General features: G+C 44.2%; 1 protein-coding gene across 2 annotated transcripts in view; it reads right to left on the minus strand.

Moving 5' to 3' along the window:
- LOC113438669 (cytoplasmic phosphatidylinositol transfer protein 1-like) overlaps positions 1-20,357 on the minus strand; it is a 56,016-nt gene extending 35,659 nt beyond the window's left edge. The window contains exons 1-2 of one of the 2 annotated variants that reach the window (XM_087912487.1): positions 20,251-20,357; positions 6,977-7,124 (exon numbers count right to left, since the gene is read on the minus strand). The gene's annotated coding sequence lies outside the window, so the exon portion shown is untranslated. Of the gene's footprint in view, positions 1-6,976; positions 7,125-10,994; positions 11,153-20,250 lie in introns of those variants that run through there. The other variant, XM_087912489.1, reaches the window with a different exon arrangement.
- Between the last annotated feature and the right edge of the window lie 4,382 nt (positions 20,358-24,739).

Below are 24,739 nucleotides of genomic sequence, written 5' to 3' on the forward strand. Positions count from 1 at the left end.
TCCAGTTTTGGTCACCACACTATAAAAAAGATGTTGAGAGACTAGAAAAAGTGCAGAGAAGAGCAACCAGGATGATTAGGGGACTGGAGGCTAAAACATATGAAGAACAGTTGCAGGAACTGGGCCTGGCTAGTCCAGTGAAGAGAAGGACCACAGGAGACATGATAGCCGTCTTCCAATATTTGAAGGGCTGCCAAAGAGAGGAGGAAGAGATCAAACTATTTTCCAAAGCACTCGAAGCCAGACAAGGATAATGGATGGGAACTGATCAAGGAGAGATTCAATCTGGAAATAAGGAGAAATTTTCTGACAGTGAGAACAATCAAGCGATGAAACAGAAGTTGCCTTCAGAAGTTGTGGAAGCTTCATCCCTGGGAGCTTTGAAGAAGAGACTGGACTGCCATCTGTCAGAAATGGTGTAGGGTCTCCTGCTTGGATCGAGGGTTAGACTAGATGACCTACAAGGTACCTTCCAACTCTGATTATCTGTTAATCTGTTAACTTTATCCTTTCAGCAAATCATTGCAAGGAAGAAAACCAAAAATACAGCATTCCAAAAATCAGGGAGGGAAGCAAAAATGAAACACTGAAACAAGCCCCTCTTTTTAAGGAAACACGATTCTGGCACATTCAGTATCTGTGAAAAATCCTGCTTGGTGTTTTGGCAAAGCCAGCCAATCTTTGTGTTCCCCGAAGTTCCCCAAGAAAAATAGAAACTCTATTGGGCTCACTCTTCTCCCTTGAAAAAGCCAACCTCGCTTAAACCCCAAAATGTGGCTTTTTTTTTGTGCTCGGTAAATAATGTGGGAGCCAGGAAAGGGGGCAGGCAGTGACAATACTCTCGTAGAGTCATTATTTGATTGTTCTCCTGATGGCTCTTGTCATCCGGCTAATTACCGAAGACGTATTATCTGCACTTCAGTGGAATTGTCAAGCTTTCTTTGGGGGAAAGAAAAGATCTCACTCCAATGGCACCTGGTTAATCAGCAGCCTTCCTCGACTGGAGCAGGCTGGGGGTACAACGTGCTGACAAAGACCACGGTCACCTGAAGAGGTTCAAATGATGACATGCACACCCCGCCGTAAGTGACAGCAGTTGTGTCAGGTGTCCTGGGGTGATGTCTGTTGTGGTTCGCCAGCAGTCTGTGCAGACGGCAGCGGAATCGGACAGTGGGGAAGAACGGGGACCAGTCTGGGAGTCTGGGGAGGACTCGGATGAGGGTCTTGTGTCCGATGCAGAGATGGGGCCAGGGCCATTTGGGAGTGGGGTGCTGCCTCCGGAGCCTCCGGAGTCTGACAACAGCGAGGAAGAGGAACAAGGGGAGCCTGTTCCCAGTGCGTGTGTGCGCAGAGATGCTAGAGGGCGAGAACAGCTGAAACAAAAGGGGCAACTTGGGAGTAAGGCTGGGGAGGTGATTGCCTCTCCCATAAGGGATAAAAGCCAGGCCAAGATGATGAAACCTTTGCAGGAAGCAAAGTAGTTCGATCGGTTCAGAGTCATCCTTGAAGCTCTTTGTACTTTGGTTGGATTTTTTTTTTTTTGGTACAATTCTTTTCTAGCTCCTGAGTTCTGAGTTGGATCTCTCTCTAATGGGCGTCCCTCCATTACTTCTTATCTTGCCTTCAGGTGCTTCAACTGGCCAAGTCTCCAAGCAGCTTTCTCCCCCTCTTGCTCCAACCATGGTTGGGCTCATGACCAGGATGGGTTGCCAGGGAAGCCCTTGTGAGATCACCAGCCTCCTCACCTGTCAAGTCAAGGATAGGAGCAGCTGTTGGACCAAAAAGGCCACCCCAACCTTTTGCCCTTGCTCAGTTTTAACAGATTGGAGTTGGAAGGGACCTTGTAGGTCATCTAGTCCAACCCCTGTCCAAGCAGGAGGCCCTACACCATTTCTGACCGATGGCAGTCCAGTCTCTTCTTGAAAGCTTCCAGGGGTGAAGATCCCACAACTTCCAAAGGCAACTTCTGTTCCATGGGTTGATTGTTCTCACTATCAGAAAATTCCTCCTTATTTCCAGGTTGAATCTCTCCTTGATCAGTTTCCATCCATTATTCCTTGTCTGGCCTTTAGGTGCCTTGGGAAATAGCTTGATCCCCTCCTCTCTGTGGCAGCCCCTCAAATATTGGAATGCTGCTATCCTGTCTCCCCTGGTCCTTCTCTTCCCTAGAGTAGCCATGTCCAGTTCCTGCAACCGTTCATTGTATGTTTTAGTCTTCAGGCCCTAATCATCTTGGTTGCTCTTCTCTGCACTCTTTCTAAAGTCTCGACATTTTTTGTATATCACGGCAACCAAAACTGAATGCAGCAGTATTCCAAGTGTGATCTTACCAAGGCATTATAAAGTGATAGTAACACTACACATGATCTTGATTCTATCCTTAAGTAACTTGGAACTTTCCAAAGATAATATAAAGTAATCCCATCCTGCAAGAGCTGATGAAGGAAACTGAACCTTCTGGCCTTCTGTACCAAAACATCACAATCTTTCTCTAAAGTGCGAATGTGTCACTATCCCTCTTTGTCTGCTAGTAACACCAGGGCTGCTACTCCTGGGAGTCCCTCCCAGCACAATCCACCTTAAACGTTGAGTCAGGAAGCTGAGGACAAAAGAAGAATGCGTCAGGAATTAAAAAGTCACATTTTACGAAGCAGCCCTGTATTAAAGATAGTTCCTTGACTTACAACCATGTTTTAGTGACCATCTGAAGTTACAACAGCATTGGAACAAGTGACGTAGAACCAGTCCTTGCACTTAGGGAGCATCGAAGCATCCCCTCAATCACCTGATCAAAATTTGGCTCTTTGTATTTACAATTTAAATTGTGTCTGGTCACGTGGTACCTTGACTTATGACCACAATGACTTATCACGGAAATTCCAGGTTCCCTTGTGGTTCTAAGTTGAGGACTACCTGTAGAACTGGAACAAAATGCTGGAACTTTGTACAATTGTTGTATTTTGCCTCCCGAGTCACCGAATCGCAGAAGCTCCATTTCTTCTTGCCAAGAACTAGCTTTCTAACAGGAGAACCTCAAACAGAAGACAAGACCTTTTAGTCCGCAAAACAGGGTCTCAACTTCTGAGCTAAGAAGCCCCTTCCTAAAGAGGTTAATGGGAAGAATGATTGCAGAAATTGGGTATGTTTAGTTTAAGGAAAGAAAAGGGACACCGTGGCTCAGTGGCCAAGACGCTGAGCTTGTCGATCAGAAAGGTTGGCGGTTCGATGGTTCAAATCCTTAGCGCAGCATAATGGAATGAGCTCCCATTACTTGTCCCAGCTTCTGCCAACCTAGCAGGGATAGGGGACCCCTTTGGTGGGAATAGGGACCCCTTTGGTGGGAAAGGAACAGCGTTCCTCTGTGCGCCTTCAACGTTTAGTCATGCCGGCCACATGACCATGGAGACGTCTCCGGACAGCGCTGGCTCTTCGGCTTTGTAATGGAGATAAGCATCGCCCTCTAGAGGCAGAAACAACTAGTACGTATGTGCGAGTGGAAACTTTACCTTTTACCTTTAGTTTAAGGAAAAGAAGAACTAGGCGGGACATGATAACAATATTTGAGGGGTTGTCACAAAAGGTGGGGGGGGATAATAACCCAATTCTCCAAAGCACCTGAATGCAGGAGAAGAAGCAATGGATGGAATATAATCAAGGAAAGAAGCAACCTGGAATGAAGGAGAAATTTCCTGACAGTGAGAACAATTAATCAGTGGGACAACTTGCCACCAGAAGTTGTGGGTGTTCCATCACTGGAGGCTTTTAAGAAGAGACTGGACAGCTACCTGTCTGGATTGGTATAGGATCTCTTGCTTGAGCAGGGGGTTGGACTAGAAGACCTCCAAGGTCCCTTCCAACTCTGTTTCACGGTTAAAAACATTATGAAGTTAAGCATATTTCCGATGCCCTGTGGGCCCTGAAAGATCACAGGTGTCTAGGCAGGCAAGCGCCAAAGTCTGTCATGCAGATGAAAATAATATGAACCTGCCACTAATTATATCAGAACACAATGTGCCTAGGGGGCCACTGTTTTCCACAAAAGGCTCTACCTGGTTCAGTGCAAGCTGTTCACTGCTTGTGTGACACATTCGTCTTTTTGGGAGCCACTGGGGAACCAAGTGCTTGCCTGTTATTAAGGCTTGTTTCTTAATAAGAGCCGCACAGATAACGAACATTTGCGTCTCCTTTTGCAAAAGGCCATATTTCAACCTTGGGAAAATGACAGAGTTGGAAGGGACCTTGGAGGTCTTCTAGTCCAACCCCCTTGCTCAAGCAGGAGGCCCATATATATATATATACCATTCTGGACAAATGACTGTCCAGCCTCTTAAAAACTTCCAGTGTGTATCAAAAATTATCCCCCAAATGTTGGAAATGCAATAAAGAAATTGGAACATATTATCACATGATGGAATTGCAAAGAAGCCCAAACATATTGGTTGAAAATTAGAAACTGGATACAAGAGATGTGTAAAATTGAAATAGAATTTAGACCTGAAATCTTTTTATTGGGAATCAATGTGGGATTACAATAAAGAAGTAATATATTTAATAATCCATGTCACCACTGCTGTGAGGTTAGCCCTTGCCCAAAGAAGGAAAGGTAATGAAATACCAGACAAGATGGAAATACTCAGGAAAATTTGGACGTGCGCTGAAATGTATAGAATAACTCATGAATTAAAAAAATAAGACTGAATCTGACTATTACAAAATTTGAGAGAAGTTTTACCACTGATTGAAAAAAAAGAAAGGAATAAGTGTATTAAAGATGACTAAAGTTTATATAATATAGGTAGATATAGATATACATATAGATATATAGAGATATAGAGATAGATAGATAGATAGATATAGATATAGATATAAAGATATATAGATATAGATAGATAGATAGAGATAGATATATAGATATAGATATAGATAGATAGACAGACAGATAGATATAGAGATAGAGATAGAGAGATATAGATATAGATATGTAAATTTGTATTATTGTTATATGTGTTATTTGGTGATGTAAGACAAATACGTATGTCAGGATGTATGCACCACGTTCATTGTTTTTTAAATGTTTTTTTCCTTTTGTTTCACTAATAAAGTTTTTTTTTTAAAAAAAACTTCCAGTGATGGAGCATCTGCAACTTCTTAAAGGCAAGCTGTTCCAGTCATTAATTGTTCTGAGCGTCAGGAAATTTATTTTGAGAACATAAAATCACAGGGCTAGAAAGGACTTCACATCTTCCAATGATGCTCCCATCCCCAGGATCATGGAGTCCATCTTCTTGCTACTGGCCCTCCTTTTCTTCTCTTTCCTTCCATCTTTCCCAGCAGTGGAACTTTTCCCAGAGAGTCGGCTCTTCGTTTAATGTATCCCAGGGAGGATCATTTGAGGCTGGTTGTTAAGGCCTGGAGTGAAAACTCCGGGTTGCTTTGGTTCAAGGGTCCATTGATTTGTCTTCTTGGCTGTCCGTGCTCTTCTCGGGCATCTTCTTCAACATCAAAGCTGTCAATACTCTTTCTAGCTTACTTTTCATGTGTCCCTTTTGTTTACCTTTAAAGAGGGAGCCCACTTCCAAAATAATTCCAAATAAGAAGCTAGGTAGGTGATGAAATCGAAATGCAGAATATATTGAGGAAGACTCTTGAAACAGGTTATCCAGACTTTTTTTTTTTTGCTATGAGCACTGCATTTTAAGAAGGAACTTATCAAATTATCTTATATGTTCTATTTTAGCTCAGTAGTGTGTGTGTGTGTGTGTGTGTGTGTGTGTGTGTGTGTGTGTGTAAGAGAGAGAGAGTTCTTAGAGGGATAGACAGATTTTTAAAAAAATCTCACAGATTATTTACCAGCATAGCTATCTACCTATTTATATTGTCCTCTGCCACCAGATAACCTTTTCATTTATTTATTAAATTTATATGCTGTCCATCTCTCTATCTAGATGATCGATCTTCCATCATGCTGCAGTTCTTCTTTCATCCCATCCACCTCCAGCACATCGTGCAGCTTATTCTGACCACCAGGCTGTTTCTGCTAAGCTCCTTTCACATTTAACTACTTTTGGTACCTGTGCTTAACATCTGGAAAGGAATAAGCAAGGGAGAGCAGTTGGAACACCAACCAAGGCTGAACTAAAGGTTTCAAAGCCAGGGATGGATGGGTATCTTAAATATATTTATGTACACTCTTAGTTTAGGATTTACACTGTTGGCCTTCCTACCTCTAAATCGTGTTTCTCAACCACAAGAATCTTAACTGAGATAGACTTCAACTTCCAGAATTCTCCAGCCAACTTCAAGAGGTCTGGACTGACTCCGGGGGTTATTCAACCAATTTTAAGAAGTGTGGACTTCAACTCCCAGAATTCCCCAGGCAACATTAAGAGGCATGGATTTCAACTCTCAGAATTCTCCAGCTGGCATGTTGACTGGGAAATTCCGGAGCTGAAGTTCACATCTTTTAAAAATTGCTGAAGTTGAGAAACATGGCTCTCAAAGAGTGAAGGTAGGAGCCCTCATGATGCCCTGAAAGTTTTGGCCCCTAATTTAGAAAACTGGGGAGGGTGCCCATCCCAGCCACTTTCCTTCCTTCTTCTATAGCAGTGTTTCTCAACCTTGGGAACTTGAAGATATGTGGGCCAACTCCCAGAATTCTCCAGCCAACAATTCTAGCCAGCAGCTGAATTCTTCAGCAAGCAATTAATTCTCCCCTTGCTGGCTGAGGAATTCTGGAAGGTAAAGTCCACAGATCTTCCAGTTTTCCAAGATTGAGCAACCCTGTTCTGTAGTCTCCAGTCTCTAGCAACTCATGTAGTCTACCTCCAAACTTTTGATCCCCCCAGGCTCCAACTCCTCCAGCCCATAAATATCCTGCAAAAAGCTAGCAAGGAAGCTTCCAGTTGGGTAAAGGCTCCAATGGCTAAATAAAAAGCCTCTCCATTCCTTCCCCACAGTTCCAGGAGTCCAACCTTACCTCTTCAGTGGTGAGAGGCATACAAATCCGGTATTCTTTTACCAGCATTGCTGCTTCGAGGTTTGGGGTGGCTTCTTCTCTTCCGGTGGAAATGGGGACTTGTCACCAACCCAGCGGCCCCCTGAGATTCCTCAAGGAAAACATCATCCTGTAGGGAAACAGGAATTCCCCACCAGAGGTTGGGGAAGAGAACAAGACTTTAGAACAACTCAAAGACCAACTCTGGTGCACATCTGGCAAGCTCCAAGCTACAACTGGTCAAGTCTTCCAACAGATTCCTCTCCCTCTTGCTCCAACCATGGCTCGGCTCATGACCATGATGGGTTGCTTGGGGAGCCTTTGTGAGGTGACCAGCCTCCTGATCTCTTAAGTCAGGGGAGGAGCAGCTGTTGGACCAAAAAGGCATAGAGAAGGCCATCCCAATCTTTGTCCTTGCTCAGGGAAGGGACCTTGTAGGTCATCTAGTCCAACCCCCCACCCAAACATGTGATCCTACACCATTTCTGACAGATGGCAGTCCGGTCTCTTCTGGAAAGCCTCCAGGGATGAAGCTCCCACAACATCTGAAGGCAACTTCTGTTCCATGGGTTGATTGCTCTCACTGTTAGGAAATTCCTCCTTATTCCTCCTTATTCTTTCCTTGATCAGTTTCCATCCATTGTTCCTTATCTGGCCTTCAGGTCCCTTGGAAAATAGGTAGACCCCCTCCTTTCTGTGGCAGCCCCTCAACTACTGAAAGACTGTTATCCTGTCTCCTCTGGTCCTTCTCTTCGATAGACTAGCTACGTCCAGTTCCTGCAACCGTGCATGATATGTTTTAGCCTCCAGTCCCTAATAATGTTGGTTGCTTTTTTTTTTGCAGAAGAGCGGATTCTCTGCCTGATTTTTTTTTGTGTGTGCACCGTTTTCTAAAGCTTCTTCTCTTCTTTTGCTCAATCCCCACGTTCCTCCAGACCTCAACATAAAAGTGTGAGGCAGTTAACGAGGAAAGCAGAAATGGATGTTCTGGAGACTAACGCTGCAGGAGGCTTAGTGACAAATTCCAAGTTACAGGCTGAAACTTACCAGATCTCTGGAAAGCTGCAGGAGAGAAGCTGGTGTCCCCAAATCACTTCCCAAGGCCAGGATTCGGGCTATTTTCCCAATATAGGAAAACTCTCTCTTGTGCCTCTTTCTGGATTACAGATCATTCCTACCAACAGGAGCCTGAGAATCTTCTGGAATGGAGAACTTCACCTTCGAGGTAAGCTTGAATTCTGCTGCCTGTTCTCAGACTAAATTAAGACACCTCCACGTGCGATGATTCATTTAGTGGAATTATATTTCCAAGATTCTGCTTCTTTTTTCTTTTTTCAAAAGGGGGGTGGGGGAAAGCTGACTGATAACAAAGCACAACATCCATCTTCCACCTAATTTTTCATCCTAGGCTATAAAATGGAGGAAGGTGGTAGAAACTCAGAACGTTGTTTGGGAAGGCCTGGAGAAGATTATGCCTTGGGTTGTTTATAAACATAATAAAGGCAGGGAAAGAGAGACAGAGAGAGGGAGGGAGGAAGGAAGGAAGGAAAAGGAAGGATGGAAGGATGAAGGAAGGAAGGAAGATAAAGGAAGGAAGGAGAAAGAGAGAGAGGACAGAAGTGGAGAAAGAGAGTGAGAAGGAAGGACGGAAGCTGAAGGAAGGAAGGAAGATGAAGGAAGGAGAAAGAGAGAGAAGGAGAGGAGAGAAAGAGAGAAAGAAGGAACAAAGGAAGGAAAGGGAAGAAAGGAAACAGAGAAGGAGCAAGCAAGCAAGCATACAAGGAACTGATATTCCAAGTTAGCTATAATTTAATCCCAAGGAGCTATAGCAAAGCAGAAGAGAACCAGGGTTCAAGCTATTCCTCTGTCTGATCCACAGAATGCCATTCCACAATTTCTTTCCTTCCACAGATGCATTAAACCAGCACTTCTCAAACTTGGCCACTTTTAGGTGGATGGAATTCAGCTCCCAGCTTGCTGGCTGGGAAATCCTGCAAGTTGACATCCACTCACCTTAAAGCATCCAGATTTGAGAAACACACCACTAACTAAACCCTCTTGAATGCAGATCTACTTTATTTATTTATTTATTTATTTATTTGTCAAGCGAGTATTATATAACAAGTATAAGTATAAGCATGGTTATGAATACATGAAAAGTATATGAATGAAAAAGAAACAATAGGATAGGGACGGTAGGCATGTTTTGGTGCGCTTATGCACGCCCCCTACAGACCCCATAGGAAAGGGGTGAGGTCAATAGTAGACAGTCTAAGGTTAAAGTTTTTGGGGTTTGGGGAAAAAAACAGAGTCAGGTAGAGTATTCCAGACTACGCAACTGAGGTTTGTTCACACCTGCACCGGTAACGTACCTCAAAAACAGCTTCCCTATGTCAAAAGCATTGCTTCTTCATCCCTTCTTTTTCCCTCTGCTCCTTTCTCTCTCCAAGAAGCACACTGCAGGCCGAACCATTCCCTGGCTGCTTACCTGGCCTGGTTTCTGATCGGCAAGATAACTTAAGCTGAGCACACCCGGCCCAAGGTGACCCTGCTGGATTTTGTAGCCAAGCGACCATCTCTCTTGGCTTGCCTGCTGTCAGAGCAGCACTGAGCACCAGAGTGCATTGCCTCTCGACCAGCTATTATCAACGACACCGAAAGCTTTCTTGCTATGGCCAGAACTTTTGGTGAGTTACGCTGGTCACCTACCAGCCATCAAGGCCTCTGATCTAGTTCAACCTCTTTTGGGATGTTCTTTTGTGAAACAACCTTGTGAAAGAATCCTTGTTGACATATTTGCATATATATTGAAAGCTTCTGCACCGGGAGACAAATTCCTTGTGTATTTAATCATTCTTGGCCAATAAAGGTTTGCATTTGTATTGTATTTGTATTGTGTTGTGTTCTGTTTTAGTCTATTCTGTTCTATATTATTCTGTTCTGTATTCTGCATTCTATCTAGTTTATATTATTCTGTTCTATTTTGTCCTGTTTTATATTATTCTGTATTATTCTGTTCTCTATTCTTATTCTTACCAGATAATTAAACATGTACCAGTTTTGCAAATAAAAGCCATAAACCTGAGCCTCTCCATGGGCATTTCTTTGACAGAACTTTCTGTGCCCTGACAGCAATTTGTTGAAACTGTAATTTTCACATCACATAGAACCCCGGTTTCCACATCCTCTCAAGCTTCCTGTGAACCATCTTGCAGGGTAGGCTGATTGCAAGAGCAAACTTGCCCCAATTAAGCCAATTGAGCTTAACTGAGCTGCAAAACATCCTCCAAACATTTTGTGTAGCTCATTGCAACAATCACATTACAATCCACCAAATATTATCTACATTTAGAGCAATATTTCCAACCATGGCAACTTTCTGGGACTTCAAATTCCAGAATCCATCCTTTCCTTCCTTTTCTCCCCTCCTCTATTTCCTTCCTTCCTTCCTTCCTTCCTTCCTTCCTTCCTTCCTTCCTTCCTTCTCATTCCCATCTTTCTTTCTTTCTTTCTTTCTTTCTTTCTTTCTTTTTCTTTCTCCCTTCCTTCCTTTCTTCCTCTCCTTCCTTCCAGAATCCTTCCTTCCTCCCTTTTCTCCCTTCCTCTTCTTCCTTCCTTCCCTCCTTTTTAGTCCCATCTTCCTTCCTTCCCTGATTCTCATTCCCATCTCCTTCTTTTCTTTTCTTTTCTCTTTTCTTTTCTTTTCTTTTCCTTTCCATTCCTCTCCTTACTTTTCTCCCTCCCTCCCCCCCCTTCCTTCCTTCCCTACTTTCCTAATCAATTAATTTATCTCTTTCACATATATCTACCCTGTTTTATTTTATGCACTCATTCTAAATGCTCTACATCAGTGTTTCCCAACCTTGGCAACCGTAAGACTTGTTGACTCCAACTCTCAGAATTCTGGGAACTGAAGTCCACACATCCTTAAAAGTTGCCCACTTTGTGAAACACGGATGTAAAGAAGCTCTTATGGAGCCATGCTTCATGGGAAACTCACCTCTCAGAAGCAACACCAACCTCAAAGCAGCCGAGCTCTCCTTTTTCTGCAGGGATAAATCTTCCCAATGGGATTAGCTTGCATGCTTTTTACATTATCAACCGCAGCTCTTCTTTGAGAGGCCACTGTGGTGTACTTATGTAGTGTGTAAATAACACAGCCCAGCTCACCCTGGGGCAAATAGGAGTTTTTCCCACCCACTCCTTTTTCCAAGCACACAGACAGCTAGCAAAACCACAGGCAAATTCAGTCCAACCTTTTATTTATAATACGGCTGCAAAGCCACACAACTCAAATAGCCTTCCAGGGAGATAAGAAAGCTCTCCTTAATGTTTAACAATTAGCTGCCTGAGTTAAAACTACAGCCAAGAGGAATTTGGCTGAATATCATCGTTGGAAGAAGATCCTGTTTTGGAAAAAAAACTTTCAAAGATCTGAAAGCAAATTAACAAGTTGCCACCAGCAAGATGCAAAGCCCAGCAGGAGCTCTCTGGGTTGTTTTTTTTTAAAAAGGGGGATATCAGCCTGCTTTATCAACCTGGGGTAGAAATGATAAATTAACAATGTCGACAGCATATAAAGAAAACTTATATAAGATGTTTTATATAGATGGCATCTTGCGCTGGCAAGACTGGCAAAGATGTTCAAAGATAAACCAGCTAAGTGTTGGAAATGCCACCAGATACCCGGAACATATTACCACATGTGGTGGACATGTGTAGAAGCCAAGAGATATTGGACAAAAATACATACGTGGTTGGAAAAGATGATAAAGCAACATATAGACTTAAAACCTGAAGTATTTTTGTTAGGGATGATACCTGAAAGTTATAGCAAGGAAAAGACATACTTAACCATTCCTATATTAACTGCAGCTAGAATAGTATTTGCTCAAAACTGGAAAAGTGAAAAGATTCTGACAGAAGAGAATGTGATCAGGAAAATATTAGAATGTGCAGAAATGAATAGATTAACACTGGCAATTAAAGAAAAAGAACAAACTGAATATTGTATGATATGGGAATTATTTTATCAATGGTTGGAAAAGAAAAACGGAGATTAGAAATTAAATATATGAACATAGAATATAAATACATAGAACATATACAAATATAGAGGGGAAGGAGTTAAGAAGGGGATGGTTACAACGATAAGATATATCATGTATAGTAGTTTAAAATAAGAATGTACTAATAGTTATTATGGTAAGGAAATTGTATTAACCAGAAATACTATTGCACAAGATATTTGAACCCAGATGACACACTGTTTAAAGGAAAGATGGAATATTTGTTTTAAAAAAAGCCCAACTAAAATGGAATATAAGCTCCCCCTAAGCGTGAGACAGAGTATTATGAAGTCTGGAGTAAAATGTATCAATGGCTAGATCAAGGAAAAAGAAAGAAAGGGTTGATGCTTTATAGGAGTGAAAGCTAACGTTTCGTAAACCAAAGAGAATGGCATATAATGGATAAATACGAGATGATACGGATGCATGAGTATAAAATATGGTTGTAAATATGTATATAATTGTAGATAAATGGAGATAAATGTAAATAGAAATAATATGCAGCTAGTACTATACCAATAACATAAGGGAAAAAGGAAATTAACTGTTATGTGTATCTCTATAATATAGCTTGTACGGCCAAAATGATGGGCAAGAAAGTTGCTCTGTGTTCAATTGTTTTTAATGTTTATTCAATAAAATTCATTATTTTAAAAAAAACAGCTCCTGCTAAGCATGGATTAGATTAGATTAGAATTATTTTTTGGCCAAATGTGATTGGACACACAAGGAATTTGTCTTGGTGCAAATGCTCTCAGTGTACATAAAAGAAAAGATACGTTCATCAAGAGTCAAGAATCATAAGGTAATGACACTTAATGATAGTCATAGGGTACAATAAGCAATCAAAACATACTAGGAAACAGTCAATATAAATCGTAAGGATACAAGCGACAAAATTACAATCATACAGTCACAAGTGGGAAGGGGTGAGTGATAAGGAGTGATGAGAAGATTAATAGTAATAGTAGTGCAGACTTTGTAAATAGTTAGACAGTGTTGAGGGAATTATTTGTTTAGCAGAGTGATGGCTTTCGGGGAAAAACTGTCCTTGTGTCTAGTTGTTCTGGTGTGCAGTGCTCTATAGCCTCGTTTTGGGGGAAGGAGTTGAAACAGTTTATGTCCAGCATGTGAGGGGTCTGTAGATATTTTCACAGCCCTTTTTTGGAATGTGAAGTAATCATGCAACCACGTTCACCAAATAAATCGTCATTCAGAGTTTGCAGGGAAAGACAACAACCTGCAAAATTATTGTTTGCGATTGACACGGGGTTGGAGATGGGGGTGCTGAAGTCACAGTGTAGGTTGCCCTCGACTTACGACTGCAACGGAGCCCAATGTTTCTGTAGCTAAGCGAGACAGTGGTTGAGTGAGTTTTGTCTTTACTTTGTGGCCTTTCTCGCCACTGTTACTAAGTGAATCCCTGCAGTTAAATCGGTAAGACAGTTGTAAAGCAAATCTGGCTTCCCCATTGGCTCTGCTTGTCAGGAGGCCGCAAAAGTGACCCCAGGACTCTGCAACCGTCATAAGTGCATGCCAGTTGCTAAGCGTTTGAATGTGGATCATGTGATCGACCACAGGGATGTTGCAATGGTCGTAATGTGCGAAAATTGGTCCTAAGTCATTTTTTTCCAGTGCTGCTCTAACTTCAAATGGTCATTAAACAAATGGCTGTAAGTTGAGGATTACCAATAGATGGAGAAAAATGCAATGTGGGAAGAAGGGTCAGATGGAGAACATAGAATAATAATAGTCTTGAAAGGGACCTTGGAGGTCTTCTAGTCCAACCCCCTTCCTATGTATTGCCCAGATCTTATCTGTTACAGTCAAATGGTTGTCCAATCTCCTCTTAAAACTTCCAGTGTTGGAGCATCCACAACTTCTGGAGGCGAGCTATTCCACTGATTAATTGTTCTCACTGACAGGAAATTTCTCCTTAATTCTGGATTTGCAACCATCGTAGATTTAAAAAAAAATCAGGTAGGACTTATTTAACAACTGCCTTCCTTAGTCATGGAAATTCTGGTCCCAGTCATTAAGTTGAGGAGTATAAAAATAGTAAATAAAAAAAATATAAAAATAAAATATAAAAATAATATGTGCAGTATAAAAATAGAATCATCGCAAAAATTACTTCATGGAGAGGTAGAGAGCCTGGCTAACTTAGCTAGTAGAAGTGCCAAAGGTGCTTTTTTTTCCAAGAGGCAACTGGACTTTCTTGTTTTTCTCTGAAGACGTTTTGCTTCTCACCCAAGAAGCTTCTTCAGCTTCAGCAGAAGTCGGAACTGAAGAAGCTTCTTGGGTGAGAAGCGAAACGTCTTCGACGGAAAAACAAAGGAAGTTCAGCTGCCTTTTGAAAAAAAAATCTTGGGGACAACCATGACATGGATGACTGAGAATCTCTACAGACTTTTAGCTATACAATTTGGGTTGGACACCCTTTGAATGGTGTGGGAATAGGAATAGATTTCCAGAGGGAAAAAAGTGCAGACTACAGGAAGCAGGAGCACCACTCAGGACACAGATAAACCTCCCAGTGGTCTCAGTGACCCTCTAAAAGGATGCAAATGACCAGCTGTCTGAAAGGAGTATAAATCCTTCCATTCCCCATCATCCAGTCAGAGCTGAAGAAGCTTTTTGGATGAGAAGCGAAACATCTTTAAAAGAAAAAAACAAAGTCCAGTTGCCTCTTCTAAAACCACCTTTGGAACAACTACAACCTGGATGACGGAGAGTCTCCATAAGCAGGTAGCTAGTAGAAGCTTTCTCCACTACCACAGCTTTGGAGCATGAACACCAAGTTCTCTGCGCATGCTCCAACATGGCCCTTTGAGACGGCTTCCTAGGAAGCTCTGAACGTGTGCCCAAAATTCAAAGGTGCAGTCCTCTCATTAGAAAAAATGAGTCAGGTGGTTCCTTTCCTGGGTACTTTAAGAAAGGGAGGAAAATGAAGTAACTCTTTCTGGAAAAATAACGAGGGACAGCGTTTGCTTTTCAGCTTCTTGAATCGAGAAGAGCCTTTGAACACAGAGAGCAAACTCCGAGTCCCTGGGAGCAACCTTAAAAGCTTAGTCAGATAACAATATCTTCCATTTGTGAGTCTCCTGTGTTTTTCCACTGCTTGTTCAGATCTGTTTCCAGCTTGTAAAAATCCACAAAAGAGCAAAGCAACAGGTGATAAGTAACACACACACACACACACACACACACACACACACATACACTATCTGTATCTGTATCTCTATCCATCTATCTATCTATCTATCTATCTATCTATCTATCTATCTATCTATCTACCTATCATCTATCTATCATCTACCTACCTACCTATCTATAATCAATCTATCATCTATCTATCTATCTATCTATCTATCTATCTATCTATCTATCTATCTACCTATCTTCTATCTATCATCTACCTACCTACCTACCTACCTATCTGCCTACCTACCTACCTATTTACGTACCTACCTACCTATCTACCTTCCCTGAAGCTTGTAAAATATTATTGAAAGTGAATTTGAAAGTACCTATGTTAGGAATATAAATATTCTTGAAGTCTTAATTTTTTAAAAACTTTAATACTTTCACATTCATTTCAATATTTTACTAGCTTTAGGAATTACTCAAGCATTATATATGAAGGAAAAGAACACATTTTCAAAGCCACGTTTAAACACAAAACTTACATTAAAACTTTCATTGAATGACATAAATCAGATGGATAAAAATCTACCCTAACTCCAATCAACTCACTAAACTTAAGTCACTCCCTCCAGCTTTTCCTCACAGAATAAAGTCTTTTTGTGTGTGTGTGCCTCTGGAATGTTTTATCAAGTAGCCTCAAATTTTCACCCTGGTGTCCGGGGGGAATTGAATTATTCATTCTCCTGGGAAGAAGGGGGGCAGGGGAGGAATTTGAAAGGCAGCTGGACGGCTTCAACTTTAAGACATCCCACCAACCCCCAATAAGCAAGGATGCTGCCAGGATCGTGTGTGGTTCTAAATCTGATTTGTGCATCACACGGAGCTGTGAGTTGTTTAAGAAAGGATTGTGGGGCCCATCCTTAGCACAGCAGGCACATATATACTTTACCAGGGTAATGACAATATCTAGATTCAGGCAAGAAGTTCAGCCGGCAACAAACTATCAGAGCCACAGACAACCAGAGCAGGATTGGTGCCCAATCAGACTCGTCATGTGCAAAAAAACTCTCTTGTTTTTCTGGATGAATGACCAAAGGACATTTTTATGTCTCCAGGGACGCCAAACTGAGGAGTTACTGGCTGTATTTGCACAACGCTGACCTGTAGTTAACAGGAGCCAGGGTTTTCTCAATCGTTTCCATTGTCTCCGTTTGCACAACATGGGGAAAGCTTTGCGCCATGTGTGAGCATAACCCCGCAGAGTCAAAAGTAAACGGGGCACGGGGGATGGGTGAGTGGCTTTGCAGAACCCCTGATAAGTCTCAGAGAGCAAAATCAGATGAGGGTGGAGACAAAAGGCAGATCCATTCAACTTCTCCAGTGCTCTGTTAGGTTTAAAACAGAGGTCTCCAACCTTGGCAACTTTAAGCCTGAAAGACTTCAACTCCCAGAATTCTGCATCCAGTTTTACTTTAAGCCTGGAGGACTTCAACTCCCAGAATTCCCCAGCCAGCTTTACTTTAAGCCTGGAGGACTTCAACTCCCAGAATTCCCCAGCCAGCTTTACTTCAAGCCTGGAGGACTTCAACTCCCAGGATTCCCCAGCCAGCTTTACTTCAAGCCTGGAGGACTTCCAGGATTCCCCAGCCAGCTTTACTTCAAGCCTGGAGGACTTCAACTCCCAGGATTCCCCAGCCAGCTTTACTTCAAGCCTGGAGGACTTCAACTCCCAGGATTCCCCAGCCAGCTTTACTTTAAGCCTGGAGGACTTCAACTCCCAGAATTCCCCAGCCAGCTTTACTTTAAGCCTGGAGGACTTCAACTCCCAGAATTCCCCAGCCAGCCTTACTTTAAGCCTGACAGACTTCAACTCCCAGAATTCCTCAGCCAGCTTTACTTCAAGCCTGGAGGACTTCAACTCCCAGAATTCCTCAGCCAGTTTTATTTCAAGCCTGGAGGACTTCAACTCCCAGAATTCCTCAGCCAGTTTCATTTCAAGCCTGGCGGAGTGCAACTCCCAGAATTCTGGGAGTTGAAGTCCACCAGGCTTAAAGTTGCCAAGGTTGGAGACCCCTGGTTTAAAAGTCAGTGGTTGAGCTAAGAACGCTGGAAATGGTGGTCTCAAGATCGCAAAGGATCACTTCAGCTCTTGTATTCTGTGCCAAATCCATTCCCCTGCCAGTGATGACGATCACAGAGAGGTCAGGAAAGTCAAACCAGTGACCATCCCCCATCCAGGTAACTCAAGCTTTCCTTCGCCGAGTAGTTCAGCGCCAGGCCTTTCGTGCAACTGCTTGTTCAGAAAATCCGGCTAAACTGTGCGACTGAGAAACGAAAGCATCCACGCTTAAAGGCTCCACTCCTTCCCACAACCCAAATCCTAGCCCTTCAGCAAATCACCAAGCGTCAGCCCCATTTCAAGCCAAATGATTTTCAAAGATGGGTGCCTGTTCCTTTAAAAAGAAAAACTCCAATAGTCTCGTTCCCGCATAATCTCAAGGTTTAAGGAAGTGCAACTGTCAAGACGGAGTATCTTTTGCTGGAGTAACAATACTTCCCTCAAAGGCAGGCAGAGAAAGATTTGAGCTCAGCGTCCTCAGCTGATTCCAAAGCCTATGGTGCTCCTTAGCTGAGTCCTCACGCAATCCCTCTAAATCCCAGCCATGCTGAATAGTAATAGCAGTAGCACTTATATACAACGCTTTAGAGCCCTCTCTAAGCGGTTTACAGAGTCAGCCGCTTGCCCCCAACAATCTGGGTCCTCATTTGACCCACCTCGGAAGGATGGAAGGCTGAGTCAACCTTGAATCAGTCAGGATTAAACTGCTGGCAGCTGGCCAAGTTAGCCTGCAGTTCTGCATTCTAACCACTGGGAAGGAAGGAAAGAAGGAAGGAAGGAAGGAAGGAAGGAAGGAAGGAAGGAAGGAAGGAAGGAAGGAAGGAAGGAAGGAAGGAAGGGCAATAGCCCTTAGATATACTACTTTATAGTGCTTTCCAGCCCTCTCTAAGCGGTTTACAGAGTCAGCCGCTTGCCCCCAACAATCTGGGTCCTCATTTGACCCACCTCGGAAGGATGGAAGGCTGAGTCAACCTTGAATCAGTCAGGATCAAACTGCTGGCAGATGGCCGAGTTAGCCTGCAGTTCTGCATTTTAACCACCGGGAAGGAAGGATGGAAGGAAGGAAGGAAGGAAGGAAGGAAGGAAGGAAGGAAGGAAGGAAGGAAGGGCAATAGCCCTTAGACTTATATACCACTTCATAGTGCTTTCTAGCCCTCTCTGAGCCATTTACAGTGTCAGCCTCTTGCCCCCAACAATCTGGGTCCTCATTTGACCCACCTCGGAAGGATGGAAGGCTGAGACAACCTTGAGCCTGGTGGGATTCGAACTGCCTAATTGCAGGCAACCGGCAGGCAGCCGAAAGTAGCCTGCAGTACTGCACTTTAACCACTGTGCCACTGTGACCATAGGACATCCAGATCAAGACTTCTGGAAGACCTCAAGCCTGAATATCTATGGTATTCAGTGGATTTTTCCCCTGTAGTACACCCAGAACTGGAAACTTGAAAGCAATTTGGAGAGATGAGGGACTGGGAAGTAAGAAATACCTTGGGGCGGGATACAGGTTAACAGAATTGGAAGGGACCTTGTAGGTCATCTATTCTAGCCCAAACCCCTGCTGAAGCAGGAGACCCTACACCATTTCTGACAGATAGCAGTCCAGACTCTTCTTCAAAGCTTCCAGGGATGAAGCTCCCACAACTTCCGAAGGCAACTTCTGTTCCATGGGTTGATTGTTCTCACTGTCAGAAAATTCCTCCTTATTTCTATGTGGAACCTCTCCTTTATTAGTTTCCATCCATTATCCCTTCTCTGGCCTTTGGGTGCCTTGGAAAATAGCTTGACCCCCTCCTCACCTACAGAGCTCTTGGTAGCCTCGCCCACACAGGACAAAGCCGCTTCCAAATCTCCGGAAGACTCAAGAGGAGAGAATTTGCCCATTTGGCTCCCTTTCACAGAGGGAAAAATCTGCGATTTTACAGATTACAGATTAACAAGCCTTGGAAGGGACCTTGTAGGTCATCTAGTCCAACCCCCCTGCCCGAGCAGGAGACCCTACGCCGTTTTTGACAAGATGGCGATCCAATCTCTTCTTGAAAGCCTCCAGGGATGAAGCTCCCACAACTTCCGAAGGCAACTTCTGTCCCATGGGTTGATCTCTCTCGGGTTGCTGCGTGGACCGCGATTATCCCGGGTTGCTTCACCCTTCCCCGCCTTCCTGTTCGGGCTTATCTGGCAGCGAACAAAAAGGCACCAGGTGGCCTCAAAAGGTACGCCGGGGCCGGGGAGTTGTTCCTCCTCCTCCTCCTCCTCGTGGTTTTTCTTCCTCTCCGATTCCCTCCCGGCCCTTCCTCCCTGGCAGAGCAGGTGGGCGCCCTCCGGGCTGGGGGAGAAACCACTCAACTTTCTCCAAAGAACCGGGTCCCCTTACCGCTCCGGGGTCCTGCTCACTTAGTCGATCCTTCCCGAGCTGCTGAAGACCAACTGCACGCTTCCTCACCCGCCGTTCCCCCTTTCCCCCCTTTAGGGCAAGAAATTCGGGTGGATTCTCACGACGCACGCGAAATAACAAGGCTGGCCACGGGTTACAGCCGCGGTCGACGTCGCCCCAGTGGACAGAAGTCTCCCGAGTCCGGCGAACCTTGACTCGGGAGTTGAATAAGGCGCTGAAATTCCCGCCAGCGGAAACCGCAGTTAACCCCAGAGAAGCGAGTCGTGGGAATGCAATACCTCTCTTGCCGCGGCTGCCCTGGAGATCCTCTTCTCTTCCCCTGCCCGTCTAAATCTTTTTCCCTTCGTTCGGAGGGAATCTTCCTTGGTGCATGACCCCCCCGCTCCCGGTCCCCTCTTTCCTGCAGGGGATGATGGGCAGTGTAGTCCAGCACACCAGCAGGGAAACCGCCTCCCCCGCCCGCATCCCTTTCTCGGATTTCCTCGGCACAGCCGCCGCCCTTCTTCCTTCCCTCCCCGGCTCTCCTCACCTTCGAACCGGCTTCTCCAAGAGCCGCTCCGGCGGCCGGTCCCTTCGGGCCACCGCAGCCGCGAAAAGCGAAGGCGAAGCTTTGCTGGGCGAGGCTGAAACGGGGGCTTCTCCCCCCACCCGTTGTCAGAGACTGGCATTGCCGGCGACCCCTAGGGAGAAAACCCGCCGGCGCACCTCTGCCGCCTGGCACCCTTCCTGGAAAGGTGGGCAGGCTGGGAAGCGTGGAGAGCGCCCCTTCCCCAAAAAGGAACACGAGGCCCATCGCGGCCAACATGCGTTTAAGGATCGGGCCCTCCTGGCTGAATGCCCTGCGGAGACCACAGAACAACAACAGAGTTGTTGGAAGGGGTCTTGGAGGTCTTCTAGTCCAACCCCCTGCTTAGGCAGCGAATGCCAGACCATTTCAAGCAAATGGCTGTCTAATAGCATAGCATAGGAATAGAATAGAATAGAATAGAATAGAATAGAATAGAATAGAATAGAATAGAATATGGAATTGAGTAGAATAGAATAGAATATGGAATAGAATATGGAATAGAATAGAATAGAATATGGAATAGAATATGGAATAGAATAGAATAGAATATGGAATAGAATAGAATATGGAATAGAATAGAATGGAATGGAATGGAATGGAACGGAACGGAACGGAACAGAATATGGAATAGAATAGAATAGAATAGAATAGAATAGAATAGAATACAGAACCTGCTGAATACCACCTCTGATCCAAGGTCCCTTCCAACTCTGTTATTCTACGTCCAATGAAACATTCCTGACTAACCATTTAACCCTTGGGGCATCTAACCATCATTTCTTTTAACTAAACCACCATCGGTTGACTTGGCACAATCCACTATAATGGGATTATTTGCTCCAAGCTGCCAATGCCAGATTGTGTCAAGCCAGCACACACACACACGTACGCTTCCCACTCCTGGCGCACCTTGAAGCATCCAAGCCGTCGTGCTTCACTTGGTTGAAGGGGCCCAGCCATCTATAGTACAAGCAACCCACAAGCGCGCTGTGTGAATGCCTGTTGCCTATTAGCCACTTGCCACTTTGGCGGGATTGAAAAGGCTCCCTTTGCTTTCAAACAGCGGCATGAAAACCGATCCCAGAAATGACCCGTGGATAAAATTTCTGCTGTTGTTTCTGCCAATGGCTTGCAAAATGGCCTTGAAAGAAAAGAGAAGAAGAAAAACAACTGATATATTTTTTTTACACCCCACAGTTCCAGAACCCTGGAGGATGCCAACCAAACACTGAAACCCACACTTTGCTTTCTGACAGAAATTAATGGACTTTTAATGAAACGTTTCTCTTGCTGGGGGCTTATACGCTGTTGGCACAGGAGGGGGGGCGGGGGAGTCCCTTTCCATGTGGGTTGGCAATGTCAGGCTCCTGCAGGGAGGGGGCTGCCTCCCTCCCCATTTGAATTCAGCTCAGATCTGGCTATAATCTTGGAGGGGAACTTGGAGCCTGGCACTCACAGGGATGGCCAATTCTCCTGCATCATAACTTTGGTTTTCATGATCTGCATTGCAAAGAGAAAAAGGGGCCTTGCAATGTTTCGGAAGTTTTAATTCCAGATGAAACATCTCCGTCATCATCAGTCATTCTCATCATCTCTGCCTTTCCTTCAATTTTCCTCTTCCTCGGATTTGCTCCTTCTCCTGCTCCAGCCCTCCTCCTCCTTGGCTTCCCTTCTCCTTCTTCAATCCTCCTCCTCTTTCTCCTTTTCCTTCTTTTACTCTTCCTCCTCCTCCTCCTCCTCCTCCTCCTCCTCCTCCTCCTCCTCCTCCTCCTCCTCTCCTTCTCTTCCTTCTTTTCCTTCTCTTTCTCCTTCTCCAATCCTCTGCCTCCTTTACTCTCCTCCTCCCCTCCTTCTCCTTCTCTTCCTCCTTTTCCTTCTCTTTCTCATTCTCCAACCCCCCTCCTCCTCAACTCTCTTCCTCCTCCTCTCCTTCTCCTTCTTTCCTCCTCCTCCTCCTCTCCCTCTCTTCCTTCTTTTCCTTCTCTTTCTCCTTCTCCAATCCTCCTCCTCCTTTACTCTCCCCCTCCCCTCCTTCTCCTTCTCTTCCTCCTTTTCCTTCTCTTTCTCATTCTCTAATCCTCTTCCAACTCTGTTCCTTCTCCTCTCCTCCTTCTTTTCCACCCCCTCCTCTCTTTCTCTTCCTTTTCCTTCTCCTTCCCCAATCCTCCTCCTCCTTTACTCTTCTCCTTCTCCTCCTCTCCTTCTCCTCTTCCTCCTTTTCCTTCTCTTTCTCATTCTCTAATCCTCCTCCTCCTTAACTCTCCTCCTCCCCCTTCTCTTCCTCCCTTTCTTTTTCCTTCTCCTTCTCCAAAACTCCCCTCCTCCTTACTCTCCTCCTCCACCTCCACCTCTCCCTTTCTCCTTCTCTTTGTTTCCCTCATCTTCTACTTCTTTCATGTTTGAGTCTCTTGATGCATTTTCTGTTGACCATTTCTCCCTCGCTGCTGACTGTATAAACCAAGCCATGGTTTCTCTTCAGCTTGTATTAATCTGTCCCGAAAGTCACATGAAAGAAGGCAAACCCCAAAGCACCACGTCCCGCTTATCAAAATTCTCCCTGAAAGAAAACTTCAAAAGCAAAGGTAGTTTTATCAGCCTGAATGAGATTAAAGAGTGGAAAAGTGTAAGAGAAGGTTGTCTTGTTTTGGTTTTTTCTTTTTTGCACTGCACGACAAAAGAAATTACTTCTATAGAGTAAGTTCGACTCTTGTCTACCACTTTGTCCATATTTGCACATCAAGAGGAGGTGTGTCACATCCTGTCAAGCACTGGGCACCTTTTCCAATAAACCACGTTACTCACAAGTAACGATATACTATAGTAGAGTTTATTGCAGGTCTTCCAATCATGATCAGTAACTACAGCAACGATATTCTGTGTAAAGTCAGCATTGAGAGCAACTGTCTCTCCACGCTGCCTTTATATCCTCCCCGTTAACCTAACCTCCGGCCATTAATTAAGTCCCTGTACCTCCACCCTGTGCCTAAAATGATCTGCCCCAAGAACACAGCAACTTTTATTTGCTTTTCCATCAAATGTTGTCTTCAGAGAAGGGGGACCCCACCTCCCAGGTAGTGGCCCACTCCAAGGTGGTATAGGATGTCTCTCACTTTGATCCAATCCCCTAATCCCACGCTGAGATTGCCTCCAATCCCCATTCCTGCATGTCAGATGACTTTCCGTCCCTTTGATGACTCTCACAAGGAGCGTTTAAATTTGCAAAACAAATCACCTGATTTAAGGGATCTTTCAAAGGCTGGAAAAGAGAAGGAATTTTTCCAAAGTGCCAAATTAAGAGCAGATGGAGATTTCAGGCTGATTTGCCCAAAGAGCTGTTGGTTCTGCACTTCCACCATCTGCGAGAAAGAAGTTCAGATAATTTATACAGGTAATCCTCAACTTACGACTGCAATTGAGCCCGACATTTCTGTTGCTAAGCGAGACAGTCTTAAAGTCAACTTTGCCCCGTTTTACAACCACAGCTCTTAAGTGAATTTAATGATATGGTTGTTAAGTGAATCTGGCTTCCCCATTGACTCTGCTTGTCAGAAGTTCGCAAAAGGGGATGGCATGACCCCAGGAGACTGCAACCGTCATAAATATGAATCAATGGCCAAACGTCTGAATTTTGATCACATGCAGACACTGCAATGGTCACACGTGTGAAAAATGGTCATAAGTCACTCTTTTCAGTGCCATTATAACTTTGAATGGTCACTAAATGAACCATTGTAAGTCAAGGATCCCCAGAGTGAGGTCTTGCCTTAATATCTCCCAAATGGGAGGTACTAATACCACTCTATAAAGCCTTAGTAAGACCACACCTAGAATACTGCATCCAGTTTTGGTCATCACACTATAAAAAAGATGTTGAGACTCTAGAAAAAGTACAGAGAAGAGCAACCAGGATGATTAGGGGACTGGAGGCTAAAACATACGAAGAACGGTTGCAGGAGCTGGTCCTGGCTAGTCTAGGGAAAAGAAGGACCAGGGGAGACATGATAGGGGTCTTCCAATATGTGAGTGGCTGCCACAGAGAGGAGGAAGGGATCAAACTATTCTCCAAGGCACTCGAAGCCTGACAAGGATAATGGATGGGAACTGATCAAGGAGAGATTCAACCTGGAAATAAGGAGATTTTTTTTTCTGACAGTGAGAACAATCAACCCATGGAACAGAAGTTGCCTTCAGAGGTTGTGGAAGCTTCATCCCTGGGAGCTTTCAAGAAGAGACTGGACTTCCATCTGTCAGAAATTGTGTAGGGTCTCCAGCTTGGATGGAGGGTTAGACTAGATGACCTACAAGGTACTTTCCAACTCTGTTAATCTGCTACATAAATGGGGTCCTCTGTTTGCCATTTCAGCGTTCAGGCTTCTCCGTTGGAACCACTGTTTTCTTGGCAGTAGACCTGATGATTTAGACTCCGGGCGAGTTTTACGTCCTAGAATGA

The sequence above is a fragment of the Pseudonaja textilis genome, chromosome 14 (genome assembly GCF_049901715.1).
Source record: "Pseudonaja textilis isolate UNSWEBS1 chromosome 14, rPseTex1.2, whole genome shotgun sequence".
NCBI classification, from domain to species: domain Eukaryota; kingdom Metazoa; phylum Chordata; class Lepidosauria; order Squamata; family Elapidae; genus Pseudonaja; species Pseudonaja textilis.